An 11,445-nucleotide genomic window follows, 5' to 3' on the forward strand; every position below is an offset into this window, starting at 1 on the left:
TTCCTATATAAGAAAATCTAAGAGGAGAAAGGGGGGATTGGGAGATGGAGATTGCGGGATGGAAATTTGGGAAGGAAGCAAATGAAGAATCTGGGAGAGAAATGTGAAATAACGAATGAGCTTTGGGGCTCCAGATATAGATCTAGGAAAATTGAGACCTGTTCTTGGAAGTTTTGGGCACGGGGGCCAAAAGGTTTCACTTTTGAAGCCTTTTGGGTTTGGGGTCCGGAAAGACTGATCCCAGATAGGCTGGGAGGAAATTGGTTGGTTTGGTATCTGGAGAACAACATCATCCAACATCATCCAGGAACCGACACCAACTCCGAAAAACCAGTTAAGTACATATATCTAATTTGATTTGTTAGTCATAAAATTGGAAGGTATATTCTGTACATTCTGCTAGAAATGAAATTTTATGAAATTGTAAATACAGTATGTTAGAAATGAATTTAAATGGACATGCATATACTGTTAGAAATATTTGTAAATTACAATATCAAGCCTTACATTGATTTACAACAATTTGCATTTGCTAATCAAATAATATTTTCTCTCATATTTTTAATGATCCTGTGGCAAAATATATGGAGTCTTTGGGCAGTTTGTGGATGATCTACTTGTTGCAGCTGATATCTTTTACTGGGTGTACACCAACTCCTGTTGGCCAGTTTTTCCTATCTATTTTAAAAGATCAAAAGAAAACTGGCATAAGATCAAGCACCCAAATGTTGTCATGGTGTCACTGGAAGACTGATTTCACTTGACATCAGTTGATTTGTTTATAGTATGAGATGGACATAAATAAGCTCACTTTATGAGCATGCAATTTTCAATTGCACATTTTTTTATTTTTATTTTTAATTCCAGTTTTTTAGTTGATGAATAAGGATCAAATGTTCAGAAAATAAAGGTTTCAACGAGATTTCAAATTTCAGATGTTTCCGAGCTGATTGAAAATAGTTTTGAAAGTTGACTCCATAGCCCAACAAGGCACCTAGTCTATAGTTCTTGGTGTCCTTCAAGCGAGATACTGCCCCCAGATAGAGCCAGATGTTGTAACAAAAAATTGCAGGGGAAAATTTTGTTCAGAGACAAAGTTTACTATTGTTGGTTGAGCATTAAGGATTACAATAAAAACAATGAATGAAAGTAAGAATCATGGGAATAAAGTACATGGAAAACTTGAATATGATAGGGAGGCTCTGGAATTCATTAGTCTCCACTCAAATCCTCCAGTTATTTCCACAAAATGGGCCATGTCTCCTTCACTTTTAGAATTTTATGACAGGTTGTTCGTTGTGTCTTTAATGGTGTTTATATATTCATGGCATGGCATTTCATGACGTGGATAGAATAATTTAATCTATCTGAAAGTGAAAGTCACATGCCAAAGTTGACCAGGGAATGCACAAAATTTGTGGTTACAATTATACTATTTATCCTGTCAATCAGAGAAGTTTCACTGATTTCCATCAAAAACATATTGTAAACAAATGAGTGCAGAGGGAGCATTTAGCAATGTAAAATCTATGGCCTCACTGGTCCCTTTGAGGAGGCACTTGTAAATTAGTGTGCCAATATTCAAGGCATAAAATGTTAGTTTTTGTAGCATCATATGTGTTCTAGCCACGAAATTTGGTGCAGAGGCTAGAATACGCAAGATCTCCAAAACCCAAAAATCGTTTCTAGAAATTCTGACTAGAAGTGTCTCAATTATATTATTAATTGTTTTTTAAATATTTCCTAAGTCTAAACTTAGGAAATATGGTTAATTAATCAGTATTAACTAAGATAAGGTGATAATAGTCTAGAAACTCACAAGGTTCGATCTAGAGATAATCCTAGCTATCGATTATGATTTAATATTGGTCATTGGTGCTCCAATAGTGGATTATAAGAGGAGGTTGATGTGGTGATGGAGAGTACACTTGAGTAGTTTGATTTCTTGGTAGATCGATTTCCGGAGTAACACAAGTCAGTGGTCAGAGAGAGCTAGAGATCGAAGCGGTGAGTGAGGGGTAGGGACAGTGATCCAGAGGGAGTTTTCCAGATTCGGAGAGGCAACAGCAAGAGGGCTAAGTTATTCTAGTGAGGTAGCACAAAGCTTTGTGCAGTCGCTTCAGAGAGGGATTTGCTGGAGGGAAAGTTGTTCTCAGATCCAAGTCCGGGCAGACATTCCAGAGAGTTAGAGAGACAAATTTCTCGGCAGCAAAAGGCATAATGACTTCATCGGAGACCAGTCAAGGCTTGACGTCATGGTGATTGCATAGTCCAGCGCAGAGGGTGACACAGAAGCTTCAGGAGGCCAAGTTATCTGTAGGCAGGTTGTGTCAGGATTGTTGCGGAGGAAGGGTAATTCCCTTCAATAATTTTGCATAGATTTTCTTGCTGTGGATTGCTAGTTTCAGGCATCCAGATTGTACTCAGATTTTCACTGTTGCATAATACTGAAAAAAACTCGCTATTGCACCGATTTTCCCAAGTTGGGTTTTTCCGGGGACTTTTGTCCAAAAATAATTGTCTGATATTTTTTGTGTGTTCTAGCATTTCTTAGCTTCCAACATTTTATTTTTCTGCAAAATTTTATTTGTGAAGATTGTAATGTGTTTATTTCGATATTTGTCGTCGCAGATAAATTGTTAAATTAATTGACAAATAGGAGAAATAATACCAGTTGTTGCAATAGGATTCCAATTTTAGGAATTTTCACATGGTATCAGAGTGTGGTTGATCAGTCGGAGAGCTCAAAGGTGAGAGAAGGAATTTCGCTATTCAGTAAGAGTAGTAGGCCAAAATTCCCAAGGGCAGTGCAGTCTTTTGCTAGGAGGCCGAGTTACTTAAGGAAACTCAATTTTTCAGAGCAGAAAAATTTGATTTTCCAGATCGAGTAATTCCAGAAGTAGAGGGAGCAACTCGTATTTTTTCGTTGGGCATATCTCTAGCTTAATGTATATGGTTTTGCAACGGTTCGTTAGAGCAGAGCTAGCATTGGGTGGAAGAGAGAGAAGCACACACAGTTGAGGGAAATATTTCCTCAGGGAACTAGTCTCAAAAGTTCGATTTTCCTTACAGATTAGCAGTAGTTGTGAGCAGATATTCTCACTCCAGAAGGGAGTGAAAATAGAAGAGCCGCAACCAAGCAGAAGGAAAGGGGGAGTTTTCAAGATTTCGTTGAGATGGCCACTGCAGCACTTCATGATCAGGATAGGTTGGATGGAGCTTCCAAGTATGTCATCTAGAAGGCTAGGATGTCTATCCTTCTAGATGAATATGGTGTGAAACCCTACATTGATAATGTAGTGGCAGTGCCCTAAGATGCAGATCAGCAGAAAGAATACAAGAAAGAGATGGCGCGAGCGAAGCGGTTGATCTTGGATGGAGTCCGGGATCATTTGTCTCACATATAGTTGGAAAAGATACCACCAAATATATGTGGGATGTTCTCTCCGCGTTATACCAGGGAACTTCTGAGCAGCGAAAGATGTTTCTTGAGGAGATGTTCCCCCCCTTCCTTACTAGGATTCAGGAGGTATGAAACCAACTGTCAGTTGTTGGGGCAAAGCCTCAACCCAAGGAGCTAGTGCGATTGGCACTCAACAGTCTCTCAGAGGAGTGGCAAGTCTTTGTCCAAAGCATATTGGGCAGAGATAGGCTACCAGAGTGGGACAAGATGTGAGTTGATTTGCAGCAGGAGGAGTTGAGACGAGCTCTGTTAAAGAGCTCCATCAATGACAGCAGTAGCAGTGGATCTAAGTTGGTAAAGGAGGAGAATGTGGTCCTCGCATGAAAGGGTCCCAATTGTGAAAATTTGGATGCCCAAATTTCTATTGCAGCAACTGATTACGTTTCTTCTATTTGTTAATCACTGACCAGTAAACAGTGAAACGAATAAACTTCAGCCTTCACCATTTAAATAAAATGCGGAAATAAGAAATTGAGCAAGAAAGAAATACACAACACATCTACACAGTTATTTTTAGACAAATATCCGTGGAAAAACCCAATCTGGGAAAATCGGTGCAACGGTTGAGGGCTTTTATTATTGTGTAGTAGTAATTCTGAGTACAATTCATTGGATGCCCAACCGGCTATCCTATATAGAGAGAAACTAGACAAAATGAGTAGTGAGATGCTCTCACCTTGTTACTGGAAGATCCAGCTTTGATCTCGCTGGGAATGAGCCTCTGCCTCCCTTCTGTGTCAGCCTCTATGCAAAACTACATCAACCCCATGGAGTCTCTGCGTAACCTCTGTTAGGGACTGCGCTACTCTTCCTCTTGACCCTTTGCTGGCTGGAAACTTCGACTTTCAGCCTCCTGTTCTCACACCCTGGCTCTCAGCTTTTGAAAGTCATTTTCCTCAACAGGAATTTGATCTCCCTTCAGGCTCTGCGTTGCCACTGCATCAGCTCTGCGTGGGCCAACATCAACCTCTCTCTGGACGTCGATCTTTTGATCTTCACCTAATGTGTTCTCCAAGTGCCCATCAAACATCTTTTTATAATCCTCCCGTTTATCAATCAACAACCCAAATTAGATTCTAATCAATGGCTAGGATCATATTGACTTGATATTTGCCTTCTTCTAGAAGTCTCACCCACAGTTTAGATTAATATCCATTAATTATTTTAATTTCCTAAGTTTAGACTTAGCGACCCATTAAAAATAATTAATTATTTTCATAAAATTGTCTCTAGGTGGAATTTCCCAAAACGATTTCTAGGTAATGGAGAATGCATGTGTCTAAGCCTTCTTACAAAATTTGAGACTTAGAGCACATCCAATGCTACTAGAAATCAACACCAGTTAGGGACAGGGAGAGCAGATGAAGAAGAAGAAAGACCTGTCAAAGGTCAAATGCTTTAGGTGTGGGGAGCTTGGTCACTACAGTACCTAGTGTTCTCTCAGGAAGAAGGACAAGGAGGAGGAGGAGGACCAGTAGGCAACCTCAACAAAGATCGACAGGTTTTCCTCTAGGTTAGAGGAAGACTTTGCGATGTTTGCAGATATACCTCCACGAGTGAGGTGGGGATATTTGGTACTATTGTCCCAGAGGAATACAAAGATTGGGCACGGTCCTTGAGGAGTCCGCCTCATGGATCAATACCTTGCTACAGGGCCCACAGGTTTTAGTAGCAGGATGGATCAACGACATTTGATGCAGTCAGTACTGGAGTGACAATTGCAGGTACTCGTAGTCATCAGATACTGGGGAGCACAGTAAAGAGTTGGTAGCAATGCAGTTGGCGCAGTGCAGAGTCAACAACAACACAAAGCCTTTAGTGGATAGTGCAGTAGTTATTAGTAGTCAGAGACTCAAGAGACAGGTGCATCATACTGAACACAATTGATTCAATATTTTGGATCATTCTCAATTGCAGTTGTAGTAATAACAGATGAGAGGGAGTTGTTTTGCAGATGCAGTGTTGGCAACCGTATGGCAATGTCAACCACAACAGAGATGGAACGTATATCAGTGTTGTGCAATGGTTGGTGGGAAGTATGGCTAGAAATCAGCCGCGTGACAAGAGATGATGCAGAGACAGGGTGTTGTAGCGGGGAGTGCACCGCTACAACACATTCCTCGCTAAGAGGGAGTGTTAATTTTTGTAGCATCAGATGTTTTCTAGCCATGAAATTTGGTGGAGAGGCTAAAATACATGAGATCTCCAAAATCTAGAAATTGTTTCTGGAAATTCTACCTAAAAGTGTCTCAATTAGATTATTAATTGTTTTTTAAATATTTCCTAAGTCTAAACTTGGGGAATATGGTTAATTAACCAATATTAATTGAGATAAGGTGAGAATAGTCTAGAAACTCACACGGATTGATCCAAAGATGATCCTTGCCATCGATTATGTTTTAATCTTGGTCGTTGGTGCTCCAACAGTGGATTATAAGATGAGGTCGATGTGGTGATGGAGAGTACACTTGAGCAGTTTGATTTCTTGGCAGGTCGATTTCCAGAGTAGCATCAGTTAGTTGCCGAAGAGAGCCAGAGATCAAAGTAGTGAGTGAGGGGCAAGGAAAGTGATCCAGAGGAAGTTTTCCAGATCTCGAGAGGCAGTAGGAAGAGGGTTGAGTTATCCCAGTGAGGCAGTGCATTAGCTTCAGAGAGGGAAGTTCAATTTGCTAGAGAGAAGGTTGTTCTCTGATCCAAAGGTCGGGCAAAGGTTCCAGAGGGTCGGAGAGACGAATTCCTCAGCAATAGAAGGAAGAATGACTTCATCAAAGACCAGTCAGAGGTTTGACATCATAGTGACTACGCAATCTAGTGCAGAGGGTGATGCAGAAGCTTTAGGAGGCCAAGTTCTTTGTAGGCAAGTTGTGTTGGGATTGCTTGTGGAGGAAGGGTAATTCCTTTCAATAATTTTGCCTAGATTTTCTTGTTGTAGTTTGCCAGTTTTGGGCAGCTAGATTGTGCTCAGATTTTCACTACTGCATAATAATAAAAAAACATCACTGTTGCATCGGTTTTCCCAAGTTGGGTTTTTCGGGGACATTTGCCCAAAAATAATTGTCTCATATTTTATGTGTGTGCTAGCATTTTCTCAGCTTCCAATGTTTTATTTTTCCACAGAATTTTGTTTGTGAAGGTTGCAGTGTGTTTATTTCAATATTTGTCGTAGCAGATAAATTTTTAAATTAATTAGCAATTAGGAGAAATAATACCAGTTGCTACAATAGGATTCCAGTTTTAGGAAATTTCATATAAAACAACTGGTCTGCTAAATTTTGGTAACTGTCTTCTGCAGTTTGTCTGATTCTGTTGAGGAATAACCCTTTTTTGATATGTAACAAAATGAAAAAGTCAAGTCTAAGGAACTTCCATTACTTAATAGGATTTTTGGGACTGTTAGTTGTCGCACTGAGCATTGTCACACAATTAACACGAAACAAGGCCAATAATGAGTATTAGGGGGGATTCCATGAAGCACTGCATTGTCTCTAGGAATGACGGTAGCTTTATGACATTAATTAACAACAAATGTCATTGGAGGTTGTGTTTGTTGTACTACAGATCTCCACAATATTCTCACTCACAACAGACTGGTTGCTATGATTCTCTTCTTCTCATGGATAAGTTTTGCATTTGCAATTTATTTTTTGTTAGTGGGGTCGAGCATAAACCAAATCCAACCATACTTCAAGTCCTAGTTGGATAATGAATGTTATGTTGTGAAAGTTGGATTTTTCGGCAGTGCAACTGCCTTATCATTTCTAACAGTCATATTAGACACCCTATGTTACACAACAATTACAACAAAGAGAAATGAGGATTTTCCCATGACCTCCTCTATTGTGCCAATGGAAGTCCCATTGGTGATGAATTCAAAGAGAACAGATTCTGCAAGCAATATTGAGCTCAACGACATTGATGGGTATAGCTCTACTACCCATGAGAAACCAACATATAAAAGACAATGTGGAGAAGGATTCCTTTTATTTTCGCAAGCTTTTAAATCTCATTGAACAACCACTCCGTCCAATTGTGTTGAAGAATGTTGTTTTCAATTCTTTTGATTTCTGATTTGGAGAATTAGGATTGAGTGGTCAAGTCAAACTCAAGTAAGAGTTGAAACGACCATTAGAAAGATGCGCCTATCCTACTTAATATACGAGATAACTTGACCGTCCTATTCTAATTAGGCATTTCGTATATATATATATATATATATAGTTGTATATTGAACAAAGTGCCAGAACAGGAAAATCACGAGTCTTGAGATTGTTGGGAAGAGAATTCAAAATTTTCTTCATTTCTAGAAGGAAGAACACTTTAAATATATTAATATGGACAATAGTTCTTCTCCATCCATCAAGACTAGCAGACAAACTTGAAATCTCTACTCAAATGAATATTTGAATCATTTCTGAAATTTTTGACATCTAGGAATGGAAAAAGCTTTTGGATCCATATTCTAACCAATATTGGTTGCAAATTGAGGCAAGTTGATAAGGAAATATTTGGGCCACAATACCGTATGATCTGCATTTCGCTTGAAGGAACTGCAAGAGCCTCAATGTCAATCTCAACTGATTTGGTAGGCTAAAGCTTATTGGAAGTAAAATTTTCGAGACAAGGAGTTATGCGCGTGAACAATGTCAACCCATATTTCTGGTGCAATAAATTAATAGTCAGAATGAGTTACATAAGGATGATTGGTGTTGTGGTTTAGGCTTATCATAGCACACCTATCCTTGCCCTTCATCCATAGAACGTTTTATATGTGTTCAATTATGATCCATTCAAAAATGCACCTGAATTTAGAGAAAATATTACATACAACAAAAGGAAGGTTGCTCCAAATTTTGGTGTTTAATACAAATTCAATTTTATGAACCTTATGATGACTTCAATATTTCCGCAGGAGAACCAAGATAGAGATATTGGTTAAAGACTTGAGGGAAACTTTCACATGACTAGGATTTGCATTGATGTGTAGTTTTATATATCTCTGATCTTATTTTTCTAGAAACCAGTTGTTATCCATATCATAGAGAGGGTGAAACAATGGCAGTGTGAAGTATATATCACTCATTCTAGTTCAACAAGCTTTTTAAGGCCGATGAATGGCTATTGTTTATGGTCAAAAGCCTGATTGCAAGCAATGGTCATAAATTCGCTATTGGGCACATATATACTTCATCTGGATTATGGTTTGACTATCAAGATTTGCACTTATGATGAGTTTGATTGTCTAACGAGTGCCACTGAAGAGAATACCTTATGCACCGAAGAAATTTTTTGTGATTTTATTACACGACATGGTTGGACTAGTTTGCAAGAATTTGGTGGATTTAGAGTAATTGATTCTCCAAATGATCTTTATCCCTTATATGTACATCAACGTGCAGGCCTACTTGGGAGTAGTTTTAACTACCAATTGTTTGTACACACACTAGCAGGGTATGCAGATGATCCACATGCAAATCTAAGCTTGCTTTGGATATTGCAATGCAAACATATGCCTCTTGCAACTGTTGGAACAATCCACGACCTACAACACTACATACCCAAGAGTCAGTTGGACCAATGGAATGTGGAACTCCTTGTCCCGTCGAAGTTTAATGAAGAGGGGGGTCCGCATTCAGTTGTTTTGATCCAACAATGAATGCACTAGATCAACGACAGAGGTTTAGTGCCAGATTCCCCCCCCCCCCCCCACCTATTTTGAAACCCTTAAGGGGGGTCTACAAAAATAATAATGGTTTTTCATGATGGGTCAAAACCCGGAAGCATAGTTTTATTATTCCTCCACTCAAACTGTCAATTATGTATTGTCTCATATATTATAAAGTTTAGTGGTGAGTCTTTACTTATGAAAAAGGGATTTAACATTATATATATATATATAGTAAGATTGTACAATGATGTATTTATAATGGGTTATTTTAACTCTAATGACCCATTATAATCTATTGTAAAAGAAGTAGTCTATTAACTATAAAAGAATCAGTTTATAACTAATTAAACAGTTAAAGGTTGAGATAAAGGTGAGAAAACAGATCTGAGAGGGAGTTCGATCAAGGGTTTTTTGGAGATGAAATATTAGTGTGCACTGTATGTTGGAAACACTGAGAGGGGGTTGAATCAGTATTTATTTTCAATTGTTACTTTTACCAATTAGATAACTTATATTTAGAACACAAAAATGAACAATAGAAGTAAACGCTTTTATTAATATAATCTTTATAAAGAATCAAGTACAATATGGGTAGGGCTCCAACCCTTGATGAAGACACCGAGGCTCCAACCTGGGATGTGCCAAGCACGTCCTTGGACTTTAGTGAGGCTTCGAATCTATCTTATCAAAGGCACCAAACTTGAATTTAGGAGCACCAACTCCCAGGACACTTATCCTCAATCTTCCAAGCTCCAACCTATATTTTCCAAGCACCAACTTGGACTTCCAAGGCTCTAACCTTGTCAATTTTGAGGCACCAACCTCAAGGACTCCAATCCTATATCTGCTTCAGACACCGACTTGGTTTCTTAAGGACTCTGATCCTCTAGGGCTCCAACCCTATTAGTTTGGGGCACCAACCCCAAGGATTCCAATCCTTTATCTTCTTCAGGCACCAACCTGGATTCTTGAGGACTTCGATCCTCTAGGGCTCCAACCCTATTCTCCAAGGCACCAACCTTGTTGTTCGAGGCTCCAACCTCCAGGCACCAACCCTCTGGGCTCCAACCCACTCTCGTACTTTGTCTAGATGTGTTTGATTATACTTCACGACTCCCTATGTCTTCTTCAACGAGCCCTGTCCATCTTTGGCAATGTCTCCTCAAAATTACTTCATCAATGACAATCTTGTCTTCACATGAAGGTTTCTCCACATCTCTTCATGGTACCCAAACAAGATCTTCAAGTCACCTCATGATGTCTCATGCATCATGGTCTTCAATGAGGCCTTCAATCAAATCTTTGAAATATTGCTTCAACAAGGAAGCTTATAATAGCTCAACAAGAACTGCTTATCAAACTGTCTTCAGACCAGTGCTACTCCAAGAAATGGCTCCAATACATTACTTAGAAATGAGCTCCAAATCCTTTAGTGTCCTGAAAGTTACCTTGAATGTATGGTTGCCAATGAAGCTTGAAACACCCTGAAGCATATACCTTACTACAACAATCTTAACCTACTGTCCAAAACGGAGAAGGCAATTTGTCACACAGTCTGAAATCTTTTGCATGCATGCCTTTTGGGATTATTCCACCAAGAAATAGGAGTGTCACTGCTCCATAGTCTGAGTGTCCCTCTATTATTCAGGTAGTCCACAATTCCACATTCCATTGTTCCCATATTGGACCGCAATACCATAGAGGAATAGACTACATGTCTCCATAGTTATATCAATAGGCCTAGGTACTCGAAGGTCTGAGTTGCCATTTAATGAACCTAGTCTGAGCCACTATTTAAGGCACAGTCCTTCTACAAATATCTGAGCCTCTCAAATGCTACAGGTTTGGGCTTAGTAGCACCACAGATTCAAAGGTATAGAGCTTATAACAAAGGTTGAGGTACTGTTTAGAGGGTCCAAAGCTCCCACAGTCCTGCAACCCAATCAAACCGAGATTGTTGTTCTTGTTCTGGTCCGAAATCTGTAATTAATTTGTTATTTCAGGAATCTGAACTGTTATGCCAATGTGCTTCCATCACAGAGCTACTACAATGAATCTGCTATCTAAAGTCATGCCCAAAACAATTCTGATTTGCCTCCTTTTATCTCCCTCCTGTAATGTTCACAAGCTCTGAACAATTATCCTTTTTCTTGTAAGAATAACCGAAAATTATGTGTAAGAAATGATGTCTGAAATCTATATTTATAGTGGTTTTCGTCACTTGAACAAAAGGACACGTCTTAGGAGGTAGGCCGACTTGAGTAGTGATCATAGGTTGGCTAGAAATTAAGTTAAAGATATATAACTTCAAAAATCA

The 11,445-nt window shown here is 39.1% G+C and overlaps 1 pseudogene; it reads left to right on the forward strand.

Moving 5' to 3' along the window:
• Window positions 1-6,802: 6,802 nt before the first annotated feature.
• Window positions 6,803-7,473, forward strand: LOC149213987 (uncharacterized; annotated as a pseudogene).
• Window positions 7,474-11,445: the final 3,972 nt, after the last annotated feature.

Source organism: Pinus tabuliformis, chromosome 1_1 (genome assembly GCF_031772625.1).
Source record: "Pinus tabuliformis cultivar Carrire ecotype Pingquan chromosome 1_1, CPIR1, whole genome shotgun sequence".
Lineage (NCBI taxonomy): Eukaryota > Viridiplantae > Streptophyta > Pinopsida > Pinales > Pinaceae > Pinus > Pinus tabuliformis.